Source organism: Eschrichtius robustus, unplaced genomic scaffold (genome assembly GCF_028021215.1).
Source record: "Eschrichtius robustus isolate mEscRob2 unplaced genomic scaffold, mEscRob2.pri scaffold_907, whole genome shotgun sequence".
NCBI classification, from domain to species: Eukaryota; Metazoa; Chordata; class Mammalia; order Artiodactyla; family Eschrichtiidae; genus Eschrichtius; species Eschrichtius robustus.
Genome location: NW_027175792.1, coordinates 9,750 through 21,042, shown reverse-complemented (window position 1 = coordinate 21,042; position 11,293 = coordinate 9,750). Strand labels below are relative to the sequence as shown.

Here is an 11,293-nt window from a genome sequence, read left to right as displayed (position 1 = left end):
TTTGACTTTCAACTGTTCATTACTTTGGGCAAAGCTTATATAATGCTGCAGAGACTAGAACCTATGCAGAGATAGTGAGAGGATGTGATAAGCTTATTCTGCCGGTTTATAAAAAAGTTTAACCTTTTCTCCTCTTCCTCCGCCTGCCACCAAGAGATGAGAAAGAAGGCAGAGCCTGGAAATGCACACCAAGCAATACTTCTGTGTCAGTTTGCCTTTTATTCCTCTGCCAGTACTTCCCAGAGAGATTTCACCAAAAGTGCCTAAGCTTGCCATGGCCATTGTTGTGAAGAAGATTTCTCTCTATTGCTAGTCACATCCCCTTTTCCTTCTCCTGGGCGCTTAACGGATGTTTGGGGGCAGGAAATAAAATTTAAAGTAAAACATCAAAAAAAAAAAAGATGAGCTCAAGTAGGCGTGCGTTCTTGTGGTCCAGATAAGGTTTGTTTCATTCATTCCCTCGATTAGCATTTATCCCCCTTTGTGCCAGGCATGCGGGGAGAGAGAGAAATGTCTTCAAAGAGTCTGTGGTTGTATCGGGGAGGGAGCTGTGGAAATCTGTCATTTAGAAACAGCATGGAAGTGCTAGGGAAAAATTGTTTTGTTCATTTATCACTCACTCATCCGTTCACCCATAGCAACTACAAAGGGTTTCACGCGGAGGAACTGGATGCCCTGAACTTGACATTCTCGTGGGGGAAACAACAATGTAAAGCACCAGCAGTGGTAAGTCACCAGTAGTGATTTCAAGCCAGAAGGAACCACTCACCAATGGAGAGAGGCACAGGGTGAGCAGTGACTTGCAGAAAGGAGGGGTTATTCATTCCAACTGCTGAGTTCAAGTTCATCTGGGTGGTTGTGTGGTTCGTGCTTACTGCATCTGTTTTTGGAACGTGGCTCCACCCTCCAAGAAGGGTGAGGATGATCACCCTTCTTTCCTCCTGCTGTGCCCCGGGGTCACCCAGCGAGTGTCTGCAGGGATGATCTGCTCTGTACTGGCTTTTCAGTCCCACTCCCGGGAGAAGAGAGACGAAGCTGTGTCTCCACCGCAGCTTGGCCTGATTCAGTCACTTGGGTGAAAAGGTGGGAAGAAGGTCAAGTTCATGCGAACTGATACACTGCAGAGTCATTTAGTCCTGAAGTACCAGTTCTGGTTGCTGGTGAGTTGCTAAATCCAGGGACCTGAATGTAATTCCTCCAGAGCCACTGAGACATCACTTCCAGGCCCATGGCAGGCTGTAGGGGTGCTGACTTTTCTCAGTGCTATGGAGCAGCCATCTTCCACGGAGAGAGGACTCTGTGTCAGCAGGAGCAGAACCACACCAGGCACCGAAGAAGGTTCTGCATCCCAGCATCTCCCAACACAGTGATAGATACACGGGCAGAAGATGCGACAGGGCATTCACCATAGAACACAAGCTTATCCCCAATAAATATGGAAAGATGTTCAACTTCACTACCTAACAAAGAAATGCAAGTTATAAATCTATTTCTTTTTTGCTCATCTAATCGGTAGAAAGTTTTAAGAACGCACAAAATTGGCCGCTAAGGATGTAAGGAAAAGGCCGTTTTCATCTGTTGCTGCTGATGGGGATGGAAATTGGTGCGAAGCCTCTGGAGGGTAATTTGGCAATTTGTGTATCAACAGCCTTAAAATGTTCATACACTTGGAGCCAGTAATTTTGCTTTTAGGATCTTATCCTAAGGTGAAAGTCAAATTTATGTGCAAGACTTATGTTCAAGAATATTCATCTCAGCCAGTAGTGTAATAGAAAAAATAGTAGAAGCTACCTAAAAATCCCACAATAGGGGGTGGTTAAATAACGGATGGCCCAACTTAAGAATGGAAAATAAAGACGCAGACGTAGAAAATGGACTTGAGGACACGGGGAAGGGGAAGGGGAAGCTGGGACGAAGTGAGAGAGTGGCATGGACTTATATATACTACCAAATGTAAAATAGGTCGCTAGTGGGAAGCAGCCGCGTAGCACAGGGAGATCAGCTCGGTGCTTTGTGACCACCTAGAGGGGTGGGATAGGGAGGGTGGGAGGGAGACGCAAGAGGGAGGAGATATGGGGATATATGTGTATGTATAGCTGATTCACTTTGTTATAAAGCAGAAACTAACACACCATTGTAAAGCAATTATACTCCAATAAAGATTTTTTTTAAAAAAAGGATGGAAAACAGTTCATTCATTACAAATGATTTTCTCCAAGAATATTTAATGGTGGGAAGATGTAGTGTACAAGCAGGGTACAAAATACTAGATGGAGTATTTCATTTTGTTAAAATTTTAATAATACAAGTGCAGAAAAAGTGATTAAAATAACAGTACTGATTTGACTACGGGACATTTTTTTCTTTAAGTTTTTCTGTATTTGGTGTTATAAAGCATCATATATCCTGTCTGAGTCTCAGTTTATGTTCTGTGAAGTGGGACTCATCACATCTACACTGCAGTGCGCTCGGGCAGAGCAGCACAATATTTGAAAGTGCCCTTGACAATGACCAGCCCATTGTAATACTCCAGGAATGGTTCTAATATCATTGCCAATGACACACCCATAGTCCGGATATTATCCGTAACGATTACTAAGGTTGTTTATCTCCCTCCAATTTTACTAAGAAAAGGATTAATTGAAGACTCTAAGTCATTTTTACTGAGGTTCTTTTTTTTTTTTTTTTTTTTTTTTTTTCCAAAATACTAATTGTAAAGTCTGCAGTGGGTATATAGGTGTTCAACTTTTTTCCAGATTTTATGTTTTTGGTTTTGTTTTAAACTTTTTAATTTATTATTTATTTATTATTTTTATTTTTGGCTGTGTTGGGTCTTCGTTTCTGTGCGAGGGCTTTCTCCAGTTGCGGCGAGTGGGGGCCACTCTTCATCGCGGTGCGCGGGCCTCTCACTATCGCGGCCTCTCTTGTTGCAGAGCAGAGGCTCCAGACGCTCAGGCTCAGTAGTTGTGGCTCACGGGCCCAGTTGCTCCGCGGCATGTGGGATCTTCCCAGACCAGGGCTCGAACCCGTGTCCCCTGCATTGGCAGGCAGATTCTCAACCACTGCGCCACCAGGGAAGCCCCTTTACTGAGGTTCTTAATACTCACCTTCCTCACAAGGGTGGACAAAGCTCTCAGCTTTTTGTATTGAGTGCAAATGTCTCTATTCTTGCCCATTTCAGAGTCCTCCTCACTCAAAATCTAGGTTTTGTCGATCTTTAGTACCCCGTCTCTCGTCTTATCTCAGATTATTCTGTGGTAAGATGGTGCAAACTATGTATTTACTAACTGGAGAGAATTCAAGTCCCCGGAGCTGTTGTAGCTCAAAATTCTGTTTTAAGTGGAGTCATTTTCTGTGCTTTCCTTTCATGCTGTCTGCAAAATGCCTGTTTCTGTCCTCCTTGAGATCCAGGTTTACAGCGGTCTCCTTTTTCTCATTCTGGGGTCTCTATGTTTGTGGCATCTCTGAGGGCCCATGTTCTGTTGAGGCTGAATTTGATACCTGGGGGGGGCGGGGGGGGAAGCAACTTCCAGATGGGTCAGCCTAGAAAAGGATCCCCCATTGTGTAGAAATTTAAAAACAGGCAAAATACCTGTCCTATCAGACACTATGATTTGCCCCCTCTGTCTGACGCAGCCCAGAGCTTCGTCATTTAATTCACACCTATCTACTGTGAAGGTCCAGCCAACAAGATCATTTTGGAGCCCTGAGTGGGTGCCCAGAATGGATGGGAGGGCTGAGGTAACCAGAACTCTGCCTTTTTTATGGACAGGTGTTAGGGCATCTTCTTTTCAAAGTGACACATTCCCAACCCATCCAACTCACGTAGAGGACAAAAACCACTGTCACCAGCCAAAGGGAGAAAAACATGGGGCTGCAGAGGAAGAGGGATCTTGTGGGGACTCTTGTATTATTCATCCACGTGCAAGGATGAGCTCCAGATTTGATAAGACATGCAGTCTGATCAAAAGTCATGCAATTAATGATTTCTTTCAAAAATCAAAGAACTCTTTGATTCTTCATTTTAATGTAACTTTGACCTCTTTTCTTTCCATGTCATGAAAGAGGCCTTGACTAAGCTAAACATGCTCTCTCTCCGTGCCTGCAATGTATCAGAAAGCATCCTCAGTTACTTTCACAGGCAGTGGAGAACTCCTTAATTTTTCTCTGACGACAAGAGCTCCCTTTGAGCCTGGGCCAGAGGTGAGCAAGATTCTGATTCTGGAAAGATGTAGGAAAATGAAGTTCCTTTTGCCAGAGGTTCTGGGTGAGCATCGTTGATGTATGACTGTTAGCAGGCTTACCCTCCTTCCACCTATTCTTCCTTTTCTGCATGGTGGACTGTCCTTTAGTTTTGGGGGTACAGTATTGGGGAAAAAAGGAAGGGGAGGCTAGAGGTAAGTAGGCTAGTGGCGGGGATTTTGTGCAAGAATATTTGAAGAAGGAAGTGTGGGAGCAAGTGCTGTGGTAAGACGGGAAAGGGAGAATTTAAAAAAAAAAATCTGTGATCCATAAATCCCCTTCAAAGACTCTAAGCAAAGTACTTAAATTATTTTACAATTACTTTTTGGTTACTACTCTGCAGTAGAAAAAACAATAAGTTCACTTTTTATCGTATCCCTATGTCATTAGCATCATTTTAAAGACGTGTCTTAACGGCTGTATCGTGTACCATCCTTTATTTAACCAGCTCCCTTTTTTGGACAGTTAATTCAGTTATTTTGTTGTTTATAAATATATATATATATATATATATATATATATGTATATATGATGGATATTTTTGTTTGTAATTCTGATTATGTCATTTTGTCAGTCAGGATAACTGATGGTAGCTGTACTAACAAACAACCTAAAACCTCAGTGGCTTAGCAGGTGTTGACTGAAAAAAATGCACAACTAAAAGTTGAGAATCATCTTTTTTTTGGTGGACTTGCTGAGGACTTAAGCCCGGGAGGCAGTGTCAGATCGCTCTGAGAGATTGCACTGAAGAGGGAAGGGAGGAACCAGGACATATAGGAGTTTTGCAAAAACAAAACAAAACAAAACATTAAACCCCAAAACAACCAGGTAGTCGGAACATCAAAAGATTACTGTTAATTAAAGAAAAACCAGACATCTCAAGTTAACGAATTTAGCATTTTTCTAGGTATGGGAAGAGGCAGGAGTCTGGGCTCATTGGAATCCTTCCTTTGATGTGCATTTGAACTATCTAGAGCCAGCATCCTGCTTTTCTCCATCCTGAATCCCCTCCGGGTGCACCATCGGGGATGGCTGCCATGGCTGATGATGGCTTGATGGCTGCAACACTCTGTTGACTGATAGGGCAGGCGACATTCTTCGTCCATACAGGTTCAAGTTTTCTTTCTTGCTCGATTTACTGGCTAGGGTTGGAGTGGGAGACTCTGTTCTTTGCAGATGTGAGGGACTCAGGGTCCTTCAACATTGTGGCGTCACCTTCCTCAGGTCCTCAGAGCCCCGCGCTGGAAGAAGGGAGCTTGGAGAAGGCACGCACGCTCTTGGCCTCTTCTGCCCAGAGAGGACAGAGCCGCTTCTGCGCATGGTCCACCGGTCAGGGCTCGTCCCAGGGCCCCACCCAGAGGCAAGGGGGCTGTCGAAGGGAATCTGGATGCAGCAAAGAGAAAGGGCCAATGAGTATTGATTAACAACTAGCCAAGGTCCTACCTACCTACCAATTCACTGTCAGATCTTTAGAATACAAAGGGTTACATTCCTGCAATCCTCCTCTAATTCGAGACAATTCTCCCTTCATATTCTCTTTTGCTTATAGCAACCTTGAGCTGGGTCTTCCCAGGCTCTTCTTTCTACCCCTACAGGCTGTGGTCTCCTCGGAAGCTTTGGTGGGATGCAGGCGGCATCTGGGAGAAGGCGCCTCGGAACTCACCTGCCCGCGTTGCCCAGGACCCCAATTCCTTCCACCTCTCGGATGCTGCTTTCTTTTCCCAGGGACAGAGCCAAGCTGTAATTGACTCCTTGGGTATTTCAAAGTCCCTGATCCCAAGACTGAAGGATGACTGCCTGCTGTTGTGAAAGGTTACCAAATTATCAGGACCTCTGATTGGGAGGGACAGTGGGAAGAGGGGAGGTGGTGTCAGGGGAAAGGCACTGACATTTCAAACTCAGCTGGCGACTCCAGCCCCTGGTAATGGCTTTAGTAACTTCCCAGCTGATCCCTGTGATTGAGCATCAGGACCACTGAATGCTAATTGAGTTGAAAAGCTTCCCCCTCATGTGCTAAAACTCTCAGGCAGTAAAAGGCTTCTGACCATGTCTGGAGTTGCGTGCTGGGGACAATGTGGTGGGTTGCCTCTGTCTACACGTAACTGCTGTTCGTCTTCCCGGCTTGACGGGGTAGGGTTGCTGTACATACACAGACTTTAAAATTATTTTTAAATTATTTTTTTAAACTGAAGAATGGTTGATTTACATTGTTGGTGGTTTCAGGTGTACAGCAAAGTGATTCAGTTATGCATACACACATACATACGTATACATACATACATATATATGTTGTTTTCCAGATTCTTTTTCATTATCGTTTATTGCAAGATATTGAGTAATATTGAACACAGTAATACTGTGCTCTACAGTAGGACCCTGTTGTTCATCTATTTTACGTATATCATATATCTGTGTGTCTCTGTTAATCCCACACTCCTAATTTATCCCTCCCCTCACCCTTTCCCCTTCGGTAACGGAAATTTTGTTTTCTGTGTCTGTGGGTCTATTTCTCAAACAGACTTTTTTTTTTTTTAAGCAGATTGCACCTTGCTGTGGCTGGATCAATACTCTGGAGTAAGCTGTTTGCCCTCAAAACTGCTGGGGCCGCAGCCATGGAGCTGCAGGATCCCAACGGGGTCCTGACGTCCATCTGCTCTGTTTTTTTCAGGTGCGCTGAATCGACAGTCCTGAGTTTTGAAGTTTTCCTGGAGGGGACTTGAGGGGATTTCTCCAGGATCGATGGAACTCCTTTTGTGGTGCTTCAGTGCTTCCGCCATGAAGCGCTCATTTCCCTATGCACATCCCCCCGCCCCACCCCACTGTTTCCTTTACTCTCTCTCCTCCCACCCCCAATTCCCAGAAGAAGATCTAGGAATCAGGTCCAAACATAAGATCTTTGGAGAATCCTTGCGTGTGTTTTTTTAAATTTTTATTGGAGTATAGTTGATTTACAATGTTGTGTTAGTTCCGGGTGTACAGCAAAGTGAAGCAGTTATACATATACATATAATCCACTCTTTTTTAGACTCTTTTCCCATACAGGTCATTACAGAGTACTGAGTAGAGTTCCCTGTGCTATACAGTAGGTCCTGATTAGTAATCTAGTTTATAGGTAGTGTTGTGTATATGTCAATCCCAATCTCCCAACTTATCCCTCTCCCCTCCCCACTTTCCCCCCCTGGTAACCATAAGTTTGTTTTCTACACCTGTGACTCTATTTCGAATCCTTGTGTTTTACTCTCGTCCTGAAACTAGATAAAGCCTAGCCATCAATCAACAGGTGAGGAAGTAGAGCCAGGCGTTGGTTGAGTGTTGATGTTTCTGGTACAAGCTGACTCTCCGCTCATCATCCCACACCTTCATCAGCCATCATCATGCTGTCTGTCACCTCCTCTTCTCTGAAGAAGGCCCGGGCCATCTTTTGAAAATACAAAGTCCAGCATTGAGACCCTCCCAACTGAGAGAGCAGGAAGGGCCAGGGCTGCTGAGGTGCTCCCTGAACCCCACTCAGGGGATCTGTGTTGTTCCCCCCTGGGTGTATTGTGTGGACCCCTAAAATTCCTCCAAACCTCTGCCTCTGCGCTTCCAGATTGCCCCTGAAAGAAATGAACAATAATCATAATACCCACCACGTACTGACCGCTGGTCTCTTGAGGGCTGCCTTGCCATTGGACAACATTTGTTGAGCTCCTACTGTTTGCCAGACAGTGGGTACATGCTTTATGTGTGTTTAGCCCTTCTGACAACACTGTGATTTAGGACCTGTTAATATGTCTATTTTGCTGAAATGGAAACTGAGGTTCAGAGTGGTTAAATAACAAGGAAAAGTCCATGTTTTTACCCCCTACACTAATATATATGTATATTTGTGTATATATATTCTATATATGTATATTTAACATATATATGATGTTGACTGAAAAAAATGCACAACCTCAAAGTTGAGAAATATGTTTTATTTGGTGGGCAAAACTGAGGACTTAAGCCTGGGACACAGCCTCTCAGCTCTCTCTGAGGGACTGATCCAAAAAGGAGAGGGAGGCGCCATCAACTATAGGAGTTTTTGCAACAAAGACCAGGTAAATCGGAACATCGAAAGATTCCTGTTAATTAAAGAAAACCAGACATCTCGAGTTAATGAATTTTTAGTGTTTTTCTGTGTATGGGAAGATGCAAAAGTCTGGGCTCACTGAAATCCTTCCTTTGATATGCACCTCAGCTATGTGGGCCAGTATCCTGTGCTTTCTCATCCTGAGTTCCCTCGGGGTGCACCATCAGGGGAGGCTGTGGCAGTTGACTGCTAGATGGTGGGCATCCTGTTTCCATCCTGAGTTTCCTCAGGGTTCACTCTTGGGGCGGCTATAATGTGATGGCTTGATGGCTGCAACATCCTTTGTTTACTGATATGGCAGGCAACACTTTTTCATTGACAATTATATATATACAATAGACACTGTTCGTGTTGCATATATTATCTATTTTACGTACTACGTGTTTTTTAGAATCTTTGCAAAAAACCTTGCAAGGTAGGTGTTATTCTTTACATTTTGTGAAAAAGAAATTAAAGCCTCTAACAGGCTGAGAAATTTGTCATGTCACTACATCACGATTAACAAGTCAGTGAACAAGATTTTGAATCCAAGTAATCCTTTTGTGAAAACAAAACCCCCCCAAAAACAAAGAAACTATGTTCTTTCCATGCTCCAAAATATATTTTGGTCAAGTGACTTAAGAAACTCTCCCTTAAGCTTGTCTAAAGCAGAAAATAAGACAACAGTGCTTTACTGGAAATTATCAAAAGGCAGGATCAAGCAGGAATAATGAAAGGGAGCCTGAGGTTTCGGGTGATGAACCCACTGGCTAAATAGGCCCCTGGAAACAGACCCACTTTTTTTTTTTTTTTTAGTTAATTTGTATATTTGTTTATTGACTGTTTTCCTCCAATAGAATGTAATCTTTTTTTTTTTTTTAACATCTTTATTGGAGTATAATTGCTTTACAATGGTGTTAGTTTCTGCTTTATAACAAAGTGAATCAGCTATACATATACATATATCCCCATATCTCCTCCCTCTTGCTAGCTCATGATTTAGGACCCACGCACAGGAGAATTCAGGCTGCATTAATATAAAAATATGACTTGCAGCCCTGGAGATGTGGCTTCAGAGGAAATGATGACTTAATGCTTGTGATCTGTAAGAATGTTGGTGTTTTGGGTCAAATAACCTATGCATTTTCTCAAGGGAGGTAGGTTTGGGGAAAAAAGGCAATAATTAAACTGAACATACCAACAAGGAAAAAATAATTTAACTGTTATGATGACTCATTTCGTTGGCAGCTTCAGGTAATGAGGTGCTCTGGATGAATTTTCCTGAGAGCAGAAACATATCCCTTTAAATGATTAAGCATGTTATCTTCATCAATCTTTGAAGAAAATATTTCCAAGGTACATTTTATATTCTCTTTTGTCAGTAGTATTCTTGACAATTTTTAGGACTAGAGACATAGTTTTGTTTTTTTTTTTTAAAGAGTTTAAAGAACTATTTGATCTTTGAAAATCATGTTACATCGTTGGTCCCCAGTGTTTTCATCTACAGTATGTGAACTTTGGGTTAGATGATCATCAAGGTTCCTTCCATCGCTAATATTCTCTAAGTAAAGGGCTCTTGTGCACAATAAAATTTAAAACATAAGAATCATCAAGGGGCTTGTTAAAAATGCAGATTCTTAGGTATCATTGTTGGAGGTTCTGATTCAGTTGGTTTGAGTGAGGCAAGAGAACCTGTATCATAAATGGGTGCATACCCATGGCCATTTTGATGACCTCATTTTGAGAAACTGATTCTCTTTCCAGCCTCAGATAACAGATGTCGTAACCATTTTTGGCCACCAGGGTACCGTTGCTGCCCTGCCCTCAGTGGTGTGAAGTTGTAAGGGGCTGACCAGACCCAGAGGCCTGTGCTTTGAGAGTTTGCTTCTGATCCCATCCTCAGTATTAACTGTCACTTAGTTAATGTAGCTGCTGAGGAAAACCAGATAATCGAGCTTAAAATTAGGTGCCCTGCATTTGTACCTATGAGTCATTAAGTTTTCATCTCAGGCTGGGTAGGGGCGAGGGGAGGACTTCCATTTTCTCCTGTAGTCTAAAGTGCATAAATGAGCCACGGCTATCTTAGACCCTGTTTGGAGGTCTCTTACTCTTTGTTCGTGTTCTTTGTCATCCTAAGAGTCAAGTTTCTGGAAGGGCGACATCAGGATAAGTGGCAGATTTCTGTGTAAATATGTTAACATTTCATAGTGAGGTTTGGGGTCAGGGCTGTCCCTGACTTCTCTTTTAAATTTCTTTATTTTTTAAACAGTTTTATTGATGTATAATTCACATGCCATACAATTGACTCTTTTGAAGTATATGCAATTCAGTGGTTTTTAGTAAAATCTGTGAATTTATAGAGTTGTATGCACCTATCATGTAATCTAATTTTTGAACATTTCCATCACCCTCCAAAAGAAACCTTGTGCCTATTTGGAATCACTCTCATTCCCACCCCCAGACCCATTCAACCGATAATTTACTTCTTACCTCTATAGATTTGCCTTTTGTAGACATTTCATATAAATGGGATCATACTGTATGTGGTCTCTTGTGTCTAGCTTCTTTTATTTAGCGTAATGTTTTTGAGGTTATGCAGTAGCATGTATCATATTGCCAAAGAATATTCTATAGTATGGATATATACTACATTTTATTTATCCATCCACCAATTAATGGACATTTGGTTTGTTTCCGCGTTTTCGCCGCTCTGGCTGATGTGTGCATGTAGTTTTAATTTCACTTGGGTGGTTACCCAGGGGTAATTACCTGGGTCATATGATGAATCAGTGTTTCAAAGTAGCAGTTTCGAATTTGACAATTCCACCAGCAATGCATGAGGGTTCCAGTTTCTCCATATCCTTGCCAACACTTGTTATTATTGGATACAAGTCCTTTATTGGATATATGATTTTCAAATATTTTTTCCTAGTTCATGGCACGTCTTTACTTTTTTAATGG

General features: G+C 42.5%; 1 long non-coding RNA gene across 2 annotated transcripts; it reads left to right on the top strand.

The window, feature by feature from the left end:
- The first annotated feature begins 2,069 nt into the window (after positions 1-2,069).
- LOC137758464 (uncharacterized) lies at positions 2,070-10,874 on the top strand. 2 transcript variants are annotated; one of them, XR_011073004.1, is made up of 3 exons: positions 2,708-6,054; positions 6,782-6,816; positions 6,911-10,874. It is a non-coding gene; the product is annotated as an uncharacterized lncRNA (long non-coding RNA). The 2 variants fall into 2 exon arrangements; XR_011073003.1 differs by lacking the exon at positions 6,782-6,816 and having other exon boundaries at positions 2,070-6,054.
- The last annotated feature ends 419 nt before the right edge of the window (positions 10,875-11,293 follow it).